We start from the raw sequence: 18,949 nt of genomic DNA on the forward strand, positions 1-18,949 counted from the left end.
AAGAGTTTACTGTAATAATGTGAGCACAAAAAACACAAAATCAAATAAAAACCGATGTTTAGAAGCATCGAAAAAAAAGCTCTTTTCAGAACTGCCCCTTACAACGAACTCCCCCTACCCTGGTTGCAATTTATTCCCCCATGCCGGACGCAGCATGAAAGCCACATCCAGGGATTTTCAGGATGGCAGTAATGGAAATGGGACTGTGGAGGCAGAGGGATTGTGCAATAACGTTTCTGGGCATAGTGTGTACGCAGAGGACTGTTGTACAGAACTGATACTGTTACATAGCGAGCTCTTCAATGTTATTGGTGGATGCATGTGGAACTTTTTTTTAACAGTACGCAATGACGGCATGCTGGAAAGAAGACAGTAGAAAGGGAAGAAGGAATGTTTCTGCTTTATTGGGGCACGGCCCTCGCCGTCCTTGGGGAAACGCAAGTGCACATACTGCTGGTTTCAGCTTGCTACCCATGACATTGGGACAGTGGGGACTATCACACCTGCGGGTGTGGGTAACAGGAAGGGCCATTCTTAATGTTCTACATTACTGTGCACACTGAGCCGGACTGACATGGTTGCAATTACTTTCAAACGCAATGTAACACAGTCCATTTGGTCCAACATCACTTACACGCGAAATCTATGTGGCCTGCTACTGTGTTGTGAAAAGCTGCAAATAGATTGTGGAGCAGCTCTGGGGTGTGGCCTTTTGTAGTGCTGCTGTGGAGAACTTGCACCCTGAAAACAGGACTACATTGTTCAAAAACCTACATACATGTACAAAGGCCCATTGTGGTGTGTACTTTCCGAAAAACACTCCCTACATTCCTCAACACTGTACTTTGCCGCTGTCCATGGGTCTGGATCGTGTGTCACCGAAATAAAGGCCCACGTGCAGTTTGGGTGCGGTCGCATGGTGACATCACCACTGCTGTTTTGGGCGGAATATGTTGTGCGCATGTGCATACCGTTGCCACTTCTATACTGAATAATAGGGCACCATATATGTGCCAAGCATTTTGGGAGATGCTGGCTGTTTATAGGGTATAGCAGGTGGTATGTTTATCTGTATAGGTACCTGTAGGCCGTGGGTGGGTGCCACAACCTTATTAATGTTTGTTCACATATGCTGCACAGTGGCAGTGTTACCAGGACACAGAGGAACAAAGACACATGCGTGTACTTGCACAATGACCAAATGTCCCTTGCCACACGTCATCATAGGTGGAGGACAACATGCAGACATGTGGAGCATGCTGGCATTGTACGAATACCTCTATTGCCATTGTGGATAGCCCGGGAAGCTGCGGTGTCGGTAGTAGTACCTTTTTCCTTAATTGCGGTCAATCCAATGAGGAGTGTGTGCTGCTGAGTGAGAATGGCATTTTAACAAAAAAAAACATATTACATATTCACGCACAACCTTTCACTTATTAACGGTTACTTGTACACATTCATACACACCATTAGGAAAGGGAAGGGATAGCATAAGTGGATACTTACTGTGGGGAATTGGGGATTTCCTCAAGTTGGTTTTGAGGGGAGGAAGACATTGAGGTATCACCTTAACGTCTCCCGTCACACAGATTTTGAGGGGATGGTGCCCTTTGACATGGGGAACGGGTACACGGTCAGGTCTGCTAGAGCTGTTTCATTTTGTCAGTTTTGTCAATAATACATCCTAGTACGCAACCTTTCAGCTGGCACAATTGTTCACCAATTTTTCCACTTTGGCTTCCAGGCTGTCCATTCTGCTATGCACAGAGTTACTTGCCTTTCCTATGGCCGTATGCTGTTGTGGAAGGGTTGCTGCTTGTGCTGCCTTACTTTCCTTTCCAATATGTTCTCTCATAGAAAAGAAAATGTGTTTGCTGTACATATAGCAATATATATTACATAATGTACGCTTCACAGTACTGTGCGTACCAATGTTTAGTAAGTCATTGCGTCAAGAGGGGAATTTTCTTCCAGCCACTCTAAGGTGGCTACCATTGCTCCGTAAGAAATGAGACATTATGCTTCTCTACTATTGTTTACTGCAGCACCTATGCAGTTAGTAGACAAACTTCAGTGTGCTTACTACACTGTAGTGACGTTCTGGTCTTGGTACTTTCTAGTCCGTACTCTCTGAAAACACGTTGTTAAAGGGACGTTATGGTTAAGTTACACCACTAAAAAACTTTATATTTTACTGAAAACACTATGCTAAAGCAACGTTCTGGTTACAGTGCCCTACTAAAAACCTATGAAATTCACTAACAAAAAACGTTGTTAAAGGGACGCTATGGTTAAGTTGCACTAGCAAAAACTTATGAAATTCAATGGGAAAACGTTGTTACAGGGACGTTATGGTTACCGGTAAAACCGAGAAAAAAAATGAAGTTTGCCAGTTATGGTAAGGTAAGCAACCATAACTCGCGCCACGCGTGTGCCCTGCAGTGCACACTGGTGGCACGAGTTATGGTTGCTTAGCTTACCATAACTGGCGAATTTTGTTTTTTTTTCAGTTTTACCTGTAACAATAACGTCCCTGTAAAGTTTGTCCGTTGAGTTTCATAGGTTAACAATGTTTCTTGTTAGTGAATATATATATATATATATATATATGTATATATGTTCAGTAAAAAAACTTTGAACTTTGTTAAAGGGACTTTATGGTTCAAAGTAAAACCGAAAAACCCCTGAAATTCAGCAGTTATGGTAAGATAAGCAACCATAACTCGCGCCACCGTGCACTGCTAACACTAACACCCAGGACATCAAAGATGACATCACATGTGCATTTACTTTTCATGAAAACTCTGTAGGAGGGATTCTTATAATGTTGACCAAAAAGTGTGAAGGATCATTTCAATAAATATCATGAGCTAATTAGTGCATTAAGCAATGCATTGATATAAATAGCATACTATTATGAAGTTCTATCCAGTATTCTAAGCAACTCATGCAGAATCTTAGACAGTGTGTGCAGTATACATGATGAAGGTGCAATATTCATAATCTAACATGTAATAAGTAGCTAATAAAACCCACTTAATACATAAGTACACTTAATACAGACAAAACACAAAGAGACAACAACACATACAAATATGAGTATATACAGGGACAGAGAAGTAAGCAAAAAAGCAGAAGTAGTAGCAGAAAGAGTTCATAACCTAACTGATTATCTTCATGCAGAGAAATGATTGCTCTGTTTCAAAGCTGCTACTTACTGTATGTATGTGTATCAAATGATGTCAGTGAACCCTAAGGAAAGGAGTGTGAGTACAATGTATACAAATATGAGCATATACAGGGAAGGTAGAGTAATAAAAATAAAACTATGAGAAAATGCTGATAACTCTAATGATTATCTTCATGCACAGAAAGGATTGCTCTCTTTCAAGCCTGTGTCTTCCGCTATATATATGTTTCATATCACATGACTTGACCCTAAGTCTACAAATATAGTACCTTTTCAATTTTTACTTCCTGACTGTTACTGAAGAAAAATATGTGGCTTAAATATGTCAGTAAAGAAAAAAAAGGGAGAGCCAGCCATGTGATGTCATCAGTGATGTCATCAATGACATTTGTGATGTCATCTTTGATGTCCTGGGTGTTAGTGTTAGCAGTGCACGGTGGTGCGAGTTATGAGTTATGGTTGCTTATCTTACCATAACTGCCGAATTTCAGGGGTTTTTTGGTTTTACTTTGAACCATAACGTCCCTTTAACAAAGTTATTTTACTGAATTTGATAGGTTTTTAGCAGCGCAACCTAACCATAATGTCCCTTTTAACAAAGTTTTTTTGCTGAATTTCATAGGTTTTTAGTAGCGCAACTTAACCATAACGTCCCTTTTAACAAAGTTTTTTCACTGAATTTCATAGGTTTTTAGTAGCGAAACTTAACCATAATGTCCCTTTTAACAAAGTTTTTCACTGAATTTCATAGGTTTTTAGTAGCACAACTTAACCATAACATCCCTTTAACAACGTTTTTTTACTGAATTTCATATGTTTTTAGTAGCACAACTTAGCCATAATATCCCTGACTTTATGTACATGTAACATAGAACATACTGAACCCCTAGCTAGTGATTTCGATGTCTGTGGACTACCGCCATGTCCGCGGACATATCGAAAATCTGAGCGTGGTGAATGTAAATTTAAATAGTGTGCCCCATTTCCCCTTTGAGCTTGGCTCTGAAAAGAGCTGTTTTTTTGGGGGTTTTTTGCAGATGCTTGACAGACACCTGTTATTTTGTATTTTTTTTAATTTTCTTTCTTACTTTACTCCCAAAATCTTCACATAACCTTCTCCAAAGCAACCCTTACATTCCAAAACAGAATGGCATTTCCCATAAAAGATAAGGAAATGCCATCTTCTTTAAAATAAACAGCATTACTGGAATCAATATTTTCATTATTACAGAAGAACATACCAGCTCTAAGCATGAAGGCACACATGCCTCGGTTGATTACACACCTAGCATTGTTTTGCTGAGGACAAAACACTGAACTATTGTCCCATATTGCCCTAGGTACTAATCCAGAAGAAATTACTTTTGCATTTGGAAGGATGTTCATTTCTGCTTGAACCAAGTGTTCCAAATCTGCCAACAAAGTAGGGGCACTGACATAGCCCAAATGGAAAGCACCATAGTGCAAAACTACCACATGGGGACTGTTGATCCTGCCCATATCTTCACAAACTTGTACAATTCCCTGTACATTGCAATCAGGCACAGTGCTCCACATCACCTCCACTCCTTTAACATCCAAATTCTTTGCAACATTCCTGCATTGAGCATACTGTTGTAAACCATGCACAAACATATCTCCGAGCACCAACACCCTGACTTTCTCCACTTCTGCCATCTTCACTACACACAGTCTCTTTGAACACAAATCCACAATCTCAACATCTGATTGGCTGATCCCTACAGTCTTCTTTCCATGCTGGATTTGCTGGAAAACCCCGGATGTAGCACGCCCTGTCCGCAGACCGCATAACTCTTAGACAGCCCTTCTACCATTTCCACTTCATTCTCTGTGCCATTCCCTCATTGGATACAGCTAACCAGGCACACAATACGGAGAACGTCCTCAGAACACCCCTATTTTGTTTATTTTCGAACATTTCAGGACACCGCAAGTGTTCTTAGACCACATTCAACTTGCCAGAGGACGATACGGACAGCGTCCTCAGGATACCCCCATTTTCTTTATGTACAAACATTTCAGGACACCGCGAGTGTTCTTAGAACACTTTCAGCTTGACAACGAACAATACAGACAATGTCTTCAGGACACCTCTGCGAACATTCCAGGACCCCACACGTCTTCTTAGAACACTTTCAACTTGACACTGAATCCATTCTGTTTATTTACGAACATTTCAGAACAGCCGTGTTGTCCTCAGACAAATCGTACACAACAAAAGCGTCTAGCACATTAAAACAAATCCAACATTGCACCTATCTCATACTCCCCCACCCTCCCCAAACACTCTTACACACCAACACACTCCACTAAATACAATTCTAAAAACCAAGTTTCACCTCACTGTCCGTGGTCGTCCGCGAATGCAAGATGGCAGGCACCACCAAAAATCTGACGCGCTCCACGCCCCACGCCGTCCAATCAGCGAACACGTCGGATGTCTGCAGACATCGCGCAAGCCGCTCGGCCAATCAGGCACTGTCCGCGGAGCAAACAGGGAAGTCCGTCCGCAAAGCGAACGGAGATATCACTATTTTTTTGCCTTACATTTTGGTCATTTTAAAAAGAACTACTGGACAGATTTACACCAAATTTGCAATAGCACGCTTTCGGGACAAGCCCCCCGTTCCTGCCGCAAATTTGGTGTAAATCCGTCCAGCGGTTTGGCCTGTAGGCGTGCACAAAGTTTTTTCCCATTATGTCTATGGGAAAAAACTAAAGTTTTGGGACCCCCCCTATAACTTTGCCCCCCCTGGACCAAACCTCTCCAAACCTTGCAAAAAAATTCAGAGTGGGCCATACACTTTTTTTGCACAGTTTGGTGAAAATTCGTCCAGAGGGAGCGAAGGTATAAGCCACCCAAAAAATGCTCTTCCTATGGAAACAACAACTTAACCATAACTACATGGATGCTACCGCATCCATGTAATATATATATATGTATATATATATATTACACAGCCACAGTAGTGGCTGTGTAGTTATGGTTAAGTTGCTGTTTCCATAGGAAGAGCACTTTTTGGGTGGCTTATAACTTCGCTCTCCCTGGACGAATCCTCACCAAACGTTGCAAAACAAGTATATGGCCCGCTCTGAATTTCTTTGCTAAGCTTAGTGAGGTTTGGTCCAGGGGGGCAAAGTTATAGGGGGGTCCCAAAACTTTTGTTTTTCCCATAGACATAATGGGAAAAAACTTTGCTCACGCCTACAGCCCAAACCGCTGGATGGATTTTCACTAAATGTGCGGCAGGAGCAGCGGTTTGGTCCCGAAAGCATGCTTTTGTTAATTTGGTGTAAATCCATCCAGTAGTTATTTTTAAAATGACCAAAACGTAAGGCAAAAAAATTAGTGATATCTATGTCCCCTCCGCGGGCACACTTCCCTGTTCGCTACGCGGACAGGACACGGATTGGCCAAGCGGCCTGCATCATGTCCGCGGACATGTGACATGCTCTCCGATTGGCTGGGGTGAAGCATGAAGTGCGTCATATTTGTGGAGACGCCCACCATCTTGGTTTCTCGTCCGGTGGGCGCGCACATCGCGGTAAAACATATAAAAAAACACAACATTGCACTCGTCAAACTTATCAATTAATGTTTGGGGAGGTGTGGGGTGATGAAGATGGGATGGAATATGGCTGCAAGAAGCAAAAAAAGTGTTAACTAAAAAACATCCGAACTCCAAGAAAGCACGTAGCAGTGTAGACCACGCTCACGCAGTAAAGCGCATGCGCACAATTACTTCACCCGCTCTTGACATATACCGCGCCAGTCAAAACGCGCAGACACTTTCTTTTTCAAATTCGCAGGCGCGCCTCATCCGAACACGGACACGCGTTGAAAAAAACATGCAGAAATAAAGACCGTGTACAGGAGTTAACAGAAAACACGTAGCAGGGAAGACCGCGCACATGCGCTGTAGAAAACACGTAGCTGCGAAGACTGCACACACGTGATGTAGATAACACGTAGCTGCGAAGACCGGGCACACGCGCTGTAGATAACACGTAGCTGAGAAGACCACACACATGCATTGAAGGAAGCACGCAGCAGTGCATCTTTTTCAAACTCGCACTCGCGGTCTTAACAGATGAATCCTAGCTCACACACGCCTTATCCGAATGTGCACACGCGTTGAAGAAAAACATGCAGAAATGAGATGAATCCGAGCTCACACGTGCCTTATCCAAACACGCACACGCGCTGTAGAAAATACGTAGCTGCGAAGAGCGCTCACACGCGCTGTAGAAAACATATAGCTGCAAAGACCACGCACATGCGTTGTAGAAAACACGCAGCTGCGAAGACCACGCACACGCGCTGTAGATAACACATAGCTTAGAAGACCATGCACACGCGTTGAAGGAAGCGCGTAGCAGTGTATCTTTTTCAAACTTGCACGCGCGGTCTTAACAGATGAATCCAAGCTCACACGCGCCTTATCCGAACATGCACACGCGTTGAAGAAAAACATGCAGAAATGAGATGAACCCGAGCTCACATGCGTCTCATCCGAACACGCACAGGTGCTGTAGAAAACATGTAGCTGCAAAGAGCACGCACACGTGTTGTAGAAAACACATAGCTGTGAAAGACCACGTACACGCATTGTAGAAAACACGTTGCTACGAAGACCGCACACACGCGCTGTAGAGAACACGTAGCTGCAAAGACCACACACACGCGCTGTAGATAACACGTAGCTGAGAAGACTGCACACACGCGTTGAATGAAGCACGTATCGGTGTATCTTTTTCAAACTCGCACATGCGCTCTTAACAGATTAATCCGAGCTCACACATGCCTCATCCAAACACGCACATGCGTTGAAGAAAAACGCACAGAAATGAGGACCGCGCACAGGCATTAACGCAATACACATAGCAGTGAAAACTGCAAACGCGTGCTGTGGAAAACACGTAGCTGCAAAGACTGCACACATGCACTGTAGAAAACACGTAGCTGTGAAGACCACGCGCATGCGCTGTGGAAAACACATAGCTGTGAAGACCGCGCACATGTTGTCAGGATTAATCAGGTGAGTACAAAGGCAGCGAATTTGGCAAGGGAAATGTGCACAAAATCGCACAGTGAATAACTTAAATCAAACAACGTGCACACAAGAACCAAGACTCATGTATACTAAAACCCAGGAGTGCAGATAGAGTGAAACAATAATACAAATATATGAAAAGGGATGTGGGGTAAGCACTTAGAACTTCCTTATAACTGAAAGGAAAGTCGGCAAACTCCTTACCCACTATGCTATTACAGATACTGACAGCGCTAAACCCACGTAGAGGGCAAGCAAGGACAGGATCTGTGAGCTGACACTCTTGATGATATTGAAATAAAGAACTTAAAAACAGTACTCACGAGGACTGGAAATACCACTAGAATGTCAGTAAGCCCACAAACCTTGTTGATCAAACAGGGACCCAGAAGGCTATAACAGCAATGGGTGGAGGATAACTAAATACATAAGACTCAAGACAAGGGGCAAGTAAGAATTGTGATTATAGAATAGTGAGGAAAACAAAGGCATTCACACAGGAGCTAGCTACAACAGCACACCACACCTAATAATCAATGGAAATAAATGCAGAAGTGTAAGGGAAAACATGGAATGGATTCCAATAGAAAGTAAGGAGCAGGAGCAGGGAAAACGATATTACAAAAGGCAAACTTCTCCCACCCCTCCAAGGAATAAAGGCAGGAAGCTAAATCTATAAAGGGAAAGACTAAAGCATCAAGGTTTTCAGTAGCAAAGGACAACATCAAAGAAAAAGAGAACACAGGCAAATTGGGTTGCATCAAAGGGGAAAGCACTGAGAAAGGCTGCCTGCAGACAGAGGAAGACAGAAAGGGAAATCCAGAAAGCAGAAATCAATTAAGCACATAAATTAGAAATCCAGGGTAGAGGAACAAGAAACAGAAACTAGGAACTAGGCGCAAAGCTAAGAACCAGGAAAAAGGGCCCAGTCACAACAGGAACACTGCAACAATGACCAGCGCTGGACTGAAGCAAACTGAGGCTTTTAAAGCTGCTTAACGAGCACACCCCTCAGGTGTGCCGCTTGCTGCACCTGCAGCCACAGGTGTTGCCTATCCTCTGCCCAACCTTGTCCTGCAAGGGAGGAGATGAAGCAGTGAGCCAGGCATTCTGGGAAGCATAGTCATTAGATTAAAGAAGCATGCTGGCTGCCAAAAACCTGGAATGGATCCGGAAGGGAAGTAACTTGGAAAATAAGGGTTTAGCGCTCCCAATTTATCACAGCACTGTAGCATTAGGTTCGGAGGAAATTTCCAGTAGGGAATAAACCCCAAAACATGCCCCCAAGGGGCAGGAACGGGAGCGAAGGGAGCGAGTCGTGACACACGTGCTGTAGATTACACATGATATGATATGATATGATATATATGGCCACATAGCTGCGAAGACCATGCACACGCATTGTGGAAACACGTAGCTGCGAAGACGGCGCACACGTGTTGAAGGGAGCACGTAGCGGTGTAGACCACACTCACGCGTAGAAGAGTTCACATTGCAAAGCGCATGCGCATTGGAGATTTCACGCAGCAGAGAAATCTGTGCACACACGTTGGAAGAAACACGTATCAGTGAAGACCCCAGCAGAGTTAGTGACACTAGCAAACGAAAACCGCGCATGTGCACAACTACTTCACCCGCTCTTGGTAAAGTTTGGTGGGATTCTGTCAAGAGCGGCAAAACTAGAGGGAGGGTCCCAAAATTATGTAAAAGCTTATAAATGATGTGCCATTTGACAAATCTACACTTAATTTGGGAAACTGATAATACCTATAGATATAAATTATTTTGGAAGTTTGGTGGGATTTTGTCAAGAGGGACAAAATTAGAGGACGGGTCCCAAAATATTGTAAAGGCTTATTAATATGGTGCCATTTGACAAATCTACACAAAGGTTTGCAAAAAGATTATAGATCTAGATATAAATGTTTTCGTAAAGTCTGATTGGATTTTGTCAAGTGGGGGCTAGGTTATATGACGATTGTTTGTGCATATATTTGACACTTTTGAAAAAATAAAACATGGGTGGATTTCGAGCAAATTTGTCTAAGGAGCAATGAGAAGGACCTGAAAGCATGGTTTTGAAAATGTGCCTGTGTGTTATTTTTTGACCAGTGTCATAATGTAGGTACAATAAATAGTGATATATCTTTGGTGACTGACGTGTAGCCTGTGGCCATGGAGAGTGGCCACATTGTCCGGGTCATATAATAAGGTAATGATCTGGACAATTTGGCTACTGGCCATGACCATGAGGGACAAAACACGGGGTTAAAGTGGCCATGACCTCCTGGGACTGGCTTTGTGGTAAAGTTATTCGAAATTGGTATAGATTTCAAAAGGAAGAAAAATGTGCTTGTGATAATATGGTCATAGAGTTCTCTATTTGCCTTCTGCAGGCTGCCATGGAAAGCGAAGAGGGGCCCTGTATGGAACCTCGCCTTCCCTTTCCATGGTGGCCATCTTGGTAAAGGATTTTCCTTACTAAACCAGCAGCGTCCCGATGTGGGAAGAAATATCTATTTTTTTAGCACCCCGGGTTTCCGCTTTGGGAATTTAGGGTGCTAATGGCCTTCATCCATTTAAAGGGACATTATGGTTAAGTTGCACTAATAAAAACCTATGAAATTCTGTAAAAAAAACCTTTGTTAAAGGGACATTATGGTTAAGTTGCGCTACTAAAAACCTATGAAATTCAGTAAAAAACGTTGTTAAAGGGATGTTATGGTTAAGTTGCGCTACTAAAAACCTATGAAATTCAGTAACAAAAACGTTGTTAAAAGGACATTATGGTTAAGTTGCACTACTAAAAACCTATGAAATTCAGTAAAAAAAACTTTGTTAAAGGGACATTATGGTTCCAAGTAAAACCTAAAAACCCCTGAAATTTGCCAGTTATGGTAAGCTAAGCAACCATAACTCGCGCCACCACCATGCACTGCTAAGACTAACACCCAGGACATCAAAGATGACATCACAAATGTCATCGATGACATCACTGATGACATCACATGTGCATTTACTGTTCATGAAAAGTCTGTACAAGGGATTCTTATTATAATGTTGACAAAAAAGTGTCAAGGATCATTGGAATAAATATCATGAGCTACTTAGTGCATTAAGCAATGCATTGATATAAATAGCATTCTATTATGAGGTTCTATCCAGTATACTAAGGTACTCATGTAGAAACATAGGCAGTGTTTGCAGCATACATGATGGAGGTGCAATATTCATAATCTTGACATGTTGAATAGTGAAATGATAACTGCTTTCTTATTATAGTTTTGCGTACTGTGAAACATGTAATAAGTAGCTAATAAAACCCACTTTCTACATAATTGCATTATTACAGACAAAACACAAAGAGACAACAACACATGCAAATATGAGTATATACAGGGAAAGTGAAGTAACCAAAAAAGCAGCAGTAGTAGCAGAAAGAGTTCATAACCTAACTGATCATCTTTATGCAGAGAAACTATTGCTCTGTTTCAAAGCTGCTACTTACCATATGTATGTGTATCACATGATGTGACTGCACCCAAAGGAAAGGAGAGTGAGTATAATGTATACAAATATGTGCATATACAGGGAAGGTAGAGTAATAAAAATAAAACTATGAGAAAGTGCTGATAACCCCACTGATTATCTTCATGCACAGAAAGGATTGCTCTCTTTCAAGCCTGTGTCTTCCCCTATGTATATGTTTCATATGATGTGACTGGGCCCTAAAGGGATTACTGTAAGAACATACTTGAAGGATAAGTCTACAAATATAGTACCTTTTCAATTTTTACTTCCTGACTGTTACTGAAGAAAACCATGTGGCCTAGATATGTCAGTAAAGGAAAAAAGGGGGAGGCAGACATGCAATGTCATCAGTGATGTCATCAATGACATTTGTGATGTCATCTTTGATGTCCTGGGTGTTAGTGTTAGCAGTGCACGGTGGTGCGAGTTATGGTTGCTTATCTTACCATAACTGCCGAATTTCAGGGGTTTTTCGGTTTTACTTTGAACCATAACGTCCCTTTAACAAAGTTTTTTTACTGAATTTGATAGGTTTTTAGGAGCGCAACCTAACCATAATGTCCCTTTTAACAAAGTTTTTTCACTGAATTTCATAGGTTTTCAGTAGCGCAACTTAACCATAATGTCCCTTTAACAAAGTTATTTTACTGAATATATATATATATATATATATATATATATATATATATATATATATATATAAAGGTAGAAGGCGCCCCTCTCTAGAAAGAACTGCGATGGCTGCGGACTCTCACAGTGGGTAAAAACCACTGAACAGGTTATCATACCATGTTCTTTCTAGAGGGGGCGCCTGCTACCATATATATATATATACATATATATATATATATATACAATCAGAGAGGACATTTCCAATAACTACACTAGCAAAGTATGAAAAGTGCCCACCTTTTAAGCCCAATAATTTGTAATGAAATATTTCAAAGAAAACAAAATCCAAACATGAGACATGCACTTTAATGGCACTTTTATGTGTTCTTGGGGGTAAGCATCTCCATTGGAAACCTGGTGTGTAATCCTAGTAGCTGAACACTTGAGCAAGCAAACTTCTTTTTAATGCTGGCCTCAAAAACACACAACAAGGGTTGCGTCCACCCATTGAAAAAAGTGGGAGAATGCTGTCCACCCACATGTATCGACTTGTGCCCTGAAAGTCAGTACCGTGCCAGAACCATAGAAAATATCCCTTCCAGTCTCCAGGATGATAACCTCGCTTTTTATTTATTTATTTAATTTATTTAGAGCATACTGGAACGGGGCCCAACGGCATAGAAGAGCAGACAAAACAGAACAACACAACATGTGAAGAGTATTCACAGGTCAAAGATTACAAAGGGGAGAGAATTCAAGACTTATTCAAACAGAAAGGTCTTGAGTCTGTGAATGACAGGATCTGAGATCAGGGGGCAGGGCCTTCCAGAACGAGTGACAGTTTAGCTTTGGGGGTCACCAGCAGGCCAGTGTTGTTCGATCTAAGCGTGTGCCAGATTGCAAGCCATTCAAGCAAAGATGAAAGATAGTTTAGACTTTTTCCAAAGAGACAGTTGTGGGTGATACAAAGTGTGCGAAACACCATGCGCTTCCTGATCGGGAGCCAGTGTAAGGATTTCCTGGCTGAGGATATGTGCACGTGTCTCTGCAGCCCACAAATAACCCAGACTGCGTTGTTCTGAACCACCTGCAGGCGATTACACTCTCCTTGTCCTAGGCCCTGTAGGAGACTTGCACAGTAGTCCAGGCGTGACCCAATGATGGCCCGGGCAACCGTGGCACAGCTGTTAGGGTGGAGAAACGGGTCAAATAAGAGCCAGGAGCTTTAACTGGTAGGATGAACAAGAGACCAGATGACCAACATGAGCATATTCTTTACTGAAATGCTACTGAGTAAATGACAAACAACTGTATCTTTGCATAGGAGGGGCGTGCTGACTTCACACTAGCCTTATCTGATTTGTCTTAAAATGTTGTTCTTAAGAATATATTCATGCATGTAAAGATTTGAAAATGTAGAGTACTTGCCATGTTGAGAGATTTTGTGAGCTCTAAGCATGCCGAGCGCACCTGTCAAAGTGGGATGATGAAGTTTCCCCTCCCACAGCTGTCCCAAATCACTCCCCCAGCCCTTTGTCCTATTAGCACACAGGTGGGAGGTGGGTAGTGAGAACCAGACAATCCCTTTCACGAGATTAAGTTTGTGTTGTCATTTGCCCTATAAATAAACTAGTTTGCATGAGAACTGGACTTCTTCCACTAATTCCGAGCGGCGACTTGCTGCCGAAATCTGGTGAGAAACATCACAGCAGAGAGTCCTAAATCTTGCAGTGGAGACAGGAGCCAGGAGACATAGAAGCTGACTGTGACCCCTTGTAGGAAAGAGAGGATACCCTTGACTGACAACCTTGTTGTCCCAGCGGTTCCCTGATGCCCAGTTCCAGGCATCTCCTGTAAGTAAAACTACCCAAAACTACCCCAAAGCCATAGATTGTGTAGGCCCTATATTTTTGGGTGTGTGTGAGAGTGAATGTAAGAGAAGGTATATGCGTGAGTGACTGGTGGGTGAATGGGTATGAATTTAATTGTGCATGAATATTCTGGGTGCGGGCCCATATGGAGAATGCAGCGTGAATGTTCTGGGTGTGCCTGTGAATGAATGTCAGAGAAGATATATGGGTGAGTGACTGGTGGGTGAATAGGTATAAATGTGATTATGTCTGCGTGCAAGGTGCTGGGAGAGCGAGAAGCACTGGAACATTGTTGGCATTTCCTTAAAGTGACATGGCACGTTTCACTGCCATTCATGGGTAAAGCAAGCATGAAAAGTGTTATTACTTAGCTAAACTGGCATTTTGGTGCACCCAGTCTAGATTATTTTTTGTATCAGAGATTATATACTACATTCTGAGTATTCTGATTGGCTGAGAGGAGGTCCATAAATCAATGCTTTATAGACTTGATCCTAGGGGCATACCGAGTGTTATAGGCCCAGAATACCAAGTTAAAACCCTTAGCACTGTGAGCATGTTTACTAAGGTTTACAGGCTAATAACATTGGTACAGCCCAAAGATGGGCTCTATAAAGCATTATAACCTTTGATGCTTCTGAAAGTATAATGCATAAGGCATTCAGTTGACTCCTGGTCACAAGACCAGGCCCTATCACTCGTTTTCTCTGCCCACCTTCAGTTTTTGCACTTTCCAAACCTCTACTTAAGGACTGAAGGCCAATTCCAGGCAGACAGCATTGAGCAGGCTGCTGGTCACAGGATCAAGCTCTGCCACTCAGTTGCTCCACCCACCTCCAATTTTCGCACCTTCCATGCCTCTTCTTAAGGACTATAGGCCAGCTCCAGACAGGCTTGAGTAGGCTGCTACACACCTACTTGCCAGAATTGAAGAACTCCACCTCCTAAATGACTATCAGTCAGGGTTCCCCATAAAGTGTAGCATCGAGACAGCCACCATCCAGGTAGTGGATGAGGCTCTTCAAATCATGGATAAGGGGCGACACATGCCTCCTTGAGCTCTTAGCTGCATTTGACACCGTTGACCACTGCATCCCTCTCTCCCTCCTTGATGACAGGATGGGACTCTCTGTCACTGTCCTGAACTGGTTTACCTCCTACCTCTCCGGCAGACACTAGGCTGTCCAGATGAACTCGTTCCGCTCTATCCAACTCCAGGTTTCCTGCGGAGTCCCTCAAGGCTCCATCCTCTCACCAATCCTTTTGAACCTTTACATGGAGACTCTAGGCACTCGCCTCAATATAGCCATCCACTAATATGCAGACGATACTCAGTTGTACATGAGAGTAAATAGCATGCAGGACATCATTCATTTATTTATTATTTATTTATTTATTTTTGAATTTGTAAAGCGCACTGCAGCCCTCTAGGCAACGAGGCGCTATAAGTATACTTAAGGAGGCTTGCTTGTGGGTTACAATAAGCGGCCCAATGTGTGAAGCTTAACAATATGAAGTTGTTTATACAGTAGAGTTACTGAGTACAATGTTCTACAATACAGAGTATGTGGTATAACAGTCGTATGAACATTGTCTGACATTCATCTCTGCAGTGCCTAGCCATCGTCCAGTACTGGATGTCAACTGCATACCTCAAACTAACCCATCAAAGACTGAATTCATCCTCATTGGTCCGCCCGCTAAAAAACAACTTGTCCAACAATGGCTCAATGATATGTGCCGAGCAGGATTTGATCTGCAACTCTCTACTCAGCAAAATCCTTATGCTTCACCATTGACAGCAATCTGTCCTTCCAGAAACACATAGCCAAGAAGGCCCTAACAGCCTGGCTCAGAATCTCTACCCTTTGAAAAATCAAACCCTTCATCCCGCCACAGGACTTCCAGTAGGTAGTGCAGGCCCTTGTGGGATCGCACATTGATGGGTGAAATGCTCTCCAGAAAAATTGGGTGAAAAACCAAACAGTTTGCAATTGGTTTTCAAGGATAACACATGAAAAACTCCAATAGATGCAAGTGCCCAACAGTGCACATGAGTATTTTGCCAATTAATTTTCATGATGCCTTTTCGCACAATATGTGCCAGTATAACAATGTTCACACTGGCTGTGCCCCTACAGTTCCATGCTGACTGCACCATTATACCCTTGTATTGCCATATAAGAACATACTCATGACTGCTTTGCGCATAATGCCAGTAATGATACTATAAGAAAACATGTCCATGTTTGTTCTGCCAACATATGACAGTATCCCCATGTAAGAACATACCCCAGTTGGCTTTACCATTAAAAAAAATGCATGCCAAAGTATGAAATCATTTCCAAACTGGCTGTATTGAAATACCAGTCTATCTACATATTAACACTTATCATGCTTGCTTTACCAAAGATGTTCAATAGGAAATGTCATACCACAATAGGAAACGGCTAAACTGTCTGCATTGAAATGCCAGTCTAGCTACATATTAACACTTATTATGCTTACTTTACCAAAGATGCCCAATACAAAATGTCATACCACAATTAGAAATAGCTAGACTGGCTGCATCATTAAAAGGCCAGTCTAGCTACATAATAACACTTATCATGCATGTTTTAACAACCATGGGCAGTAAAAAAATTGCATGTCTGCTCCATGGTGCGCTAGCACCTTGCTCTCAGACATAATCACATTAATGATGAATGTGATTATGTGTGATTACGGGGTACTGGGGGGGCACATGGGGCAGATCCGAGTCAGGAGCTAAGGTCCCAGGGTACAGCCATGGCATTTTTTACTTGGCATAGATGCCCAGAAAAATCTGCCATGCCCGCCCCGAGGCCCCAACACCTCACAGGCTCACATTAATTGTGTGCGTGCGAGGTGCTGGGGACCCAGTCATGGTATTTTTTACTGGGCATCTATCAGATGCCCATTAATAAATGCCATTCCTTCCCTCATTGCCCTCCAGTGCCTCAAATGTACAATCAATTATGTTTACATGCAAGGCATTGGGGGGCTAAGGGGTCAGGCTTGGCATTGTTTTTGAGGCGCTAGGAATCCCAGCAGACTGGGCTGGTATTTTTTACTGGGAATATCCAGTAAAAAATGCAATGCCTGCAACCTGAGCCCTTGTGCCTCACACGCACACAATGAATGATATTGTGTGTATGCAAGGTGCTCGGGGGCACAGGGGTCAGGCATTATACTTTTCACAGGACATGTATCATAGATGCCCAGTAAAAAACAATAACATGCCTGTCCTCTGGGGCCCGAGCTCCTCACACATGCACACAATCAATGTGGCTATACGTGTTTGCCAGGCACCAGGAGTCCATGGGGCAGGCATGGTATTTTCTACTGGACATACAATGCCTGTCCCCTGGGCCCCACAGCGCCAAACACACTCACACAATCAAAGTGATTATGTGTGCATGCAAGGCACTGGTGGGCCCAGAGGGGCAGGTGTCGCATTTTTTACAAGACATCTTGTCCAGTAATAAAATACCATGCCTGTCTCCTGGTCTTCACAGTGCCTGACACATGCACACAATCAATGTGATTATGTGTGTATGTGAGGTGCTGGAGCGTTCGGGGGGCAGGAATGGTAATTTTTGACTAGACATCCGTTAAAGATGTCCAGTAAAGAAATGTCATCCCTGTCCCCTGGGCCCCACAGCGCCAAACACACGCACACTATCAAAGTGATTATGTGTGTATGAAAGGCACTGGGGTGCCCAGGGGACAGGCATGGTATTTTTGACTAGACTATCATAGATGTCCGGTAAAAAAAAACAACACACTCCCTGTACTCTGGGCCCCACAACCCCTCAGAAGGAGAGCTGATTGTGGCCAGTGGAGAGGGGGATTTTGCAACAAAAGCATTTTTAAAATGTCTTTGTTGTACAAACCTCCTCGCCCCACTCGCCAAAACCTGCTTGGACCAGCACAAACACCCACACACACACACACACACACACACACATATATATACACATCATACACACAGCAAGCACTCTCTGTTTCATTCACACATGCACCCGCCATGCACTCACTCATATCACAAGTATACACGCATCCATACATATATTTAAATGATAGATAAATGAGCATACAAACACACACATTTACACAACATGCACGCAGCAAGCACACTCTCATTCACACCAGCACCCATCATCATACATTCACCTAACAACACAAGCATGCACGCATCCATACACATAATTTAAATAAAGGAACACAAGAACATAAACAAACTTACCTTCTGCCGTGGGTCTTTTCTCTCCAGTGCTCCAACCCCTGCTAGCATGAACAGGAATCAGGAAGCTTCCTGGTTCCTACACATGCATGCAGAGGGCTGAGCATGGGTGATGAGATGCCCCACTCCAGCTAGCTCTGTCTGTATGTGCGAGCAGGAGCGCCCCCATGCACATGCAGACATGCAGTTCCCCAGCCAGTATTTCCAATGAGTCATGAAAGGCTGACGAAACAAAACACCCCCGGCCTTGCATTGCTCATTAAGCTGCACAGCTGGGGAACTGTAACTGTCAAAGGGAAACGTTGTTTCCCTTTGACAGTTCAGAGTGCTCCATCAGCTGCAAAAAACATCTGAGGGAGCATTCGATATTTCACTGGACTCGATCCTCCATAATGGGCGAGAGGGG

This window comes from Ambystoma mexicanum, chromosome 4q (assembly GCF_040938575.1).
Source record: "Ambystoma mexicanum isolate Mex_15411 chromosome 4q, UKY_AmexF1_1, whole genome shotgun sequence".
In the NCBI taxonomy this organism is placed as follows: domain Eukaryota; kingdom Metazoa; phylum Chordata; class Amphibia; order Caudata; family Ambystomatidae; genus Ambystoma; species Ambystoma mexicanum.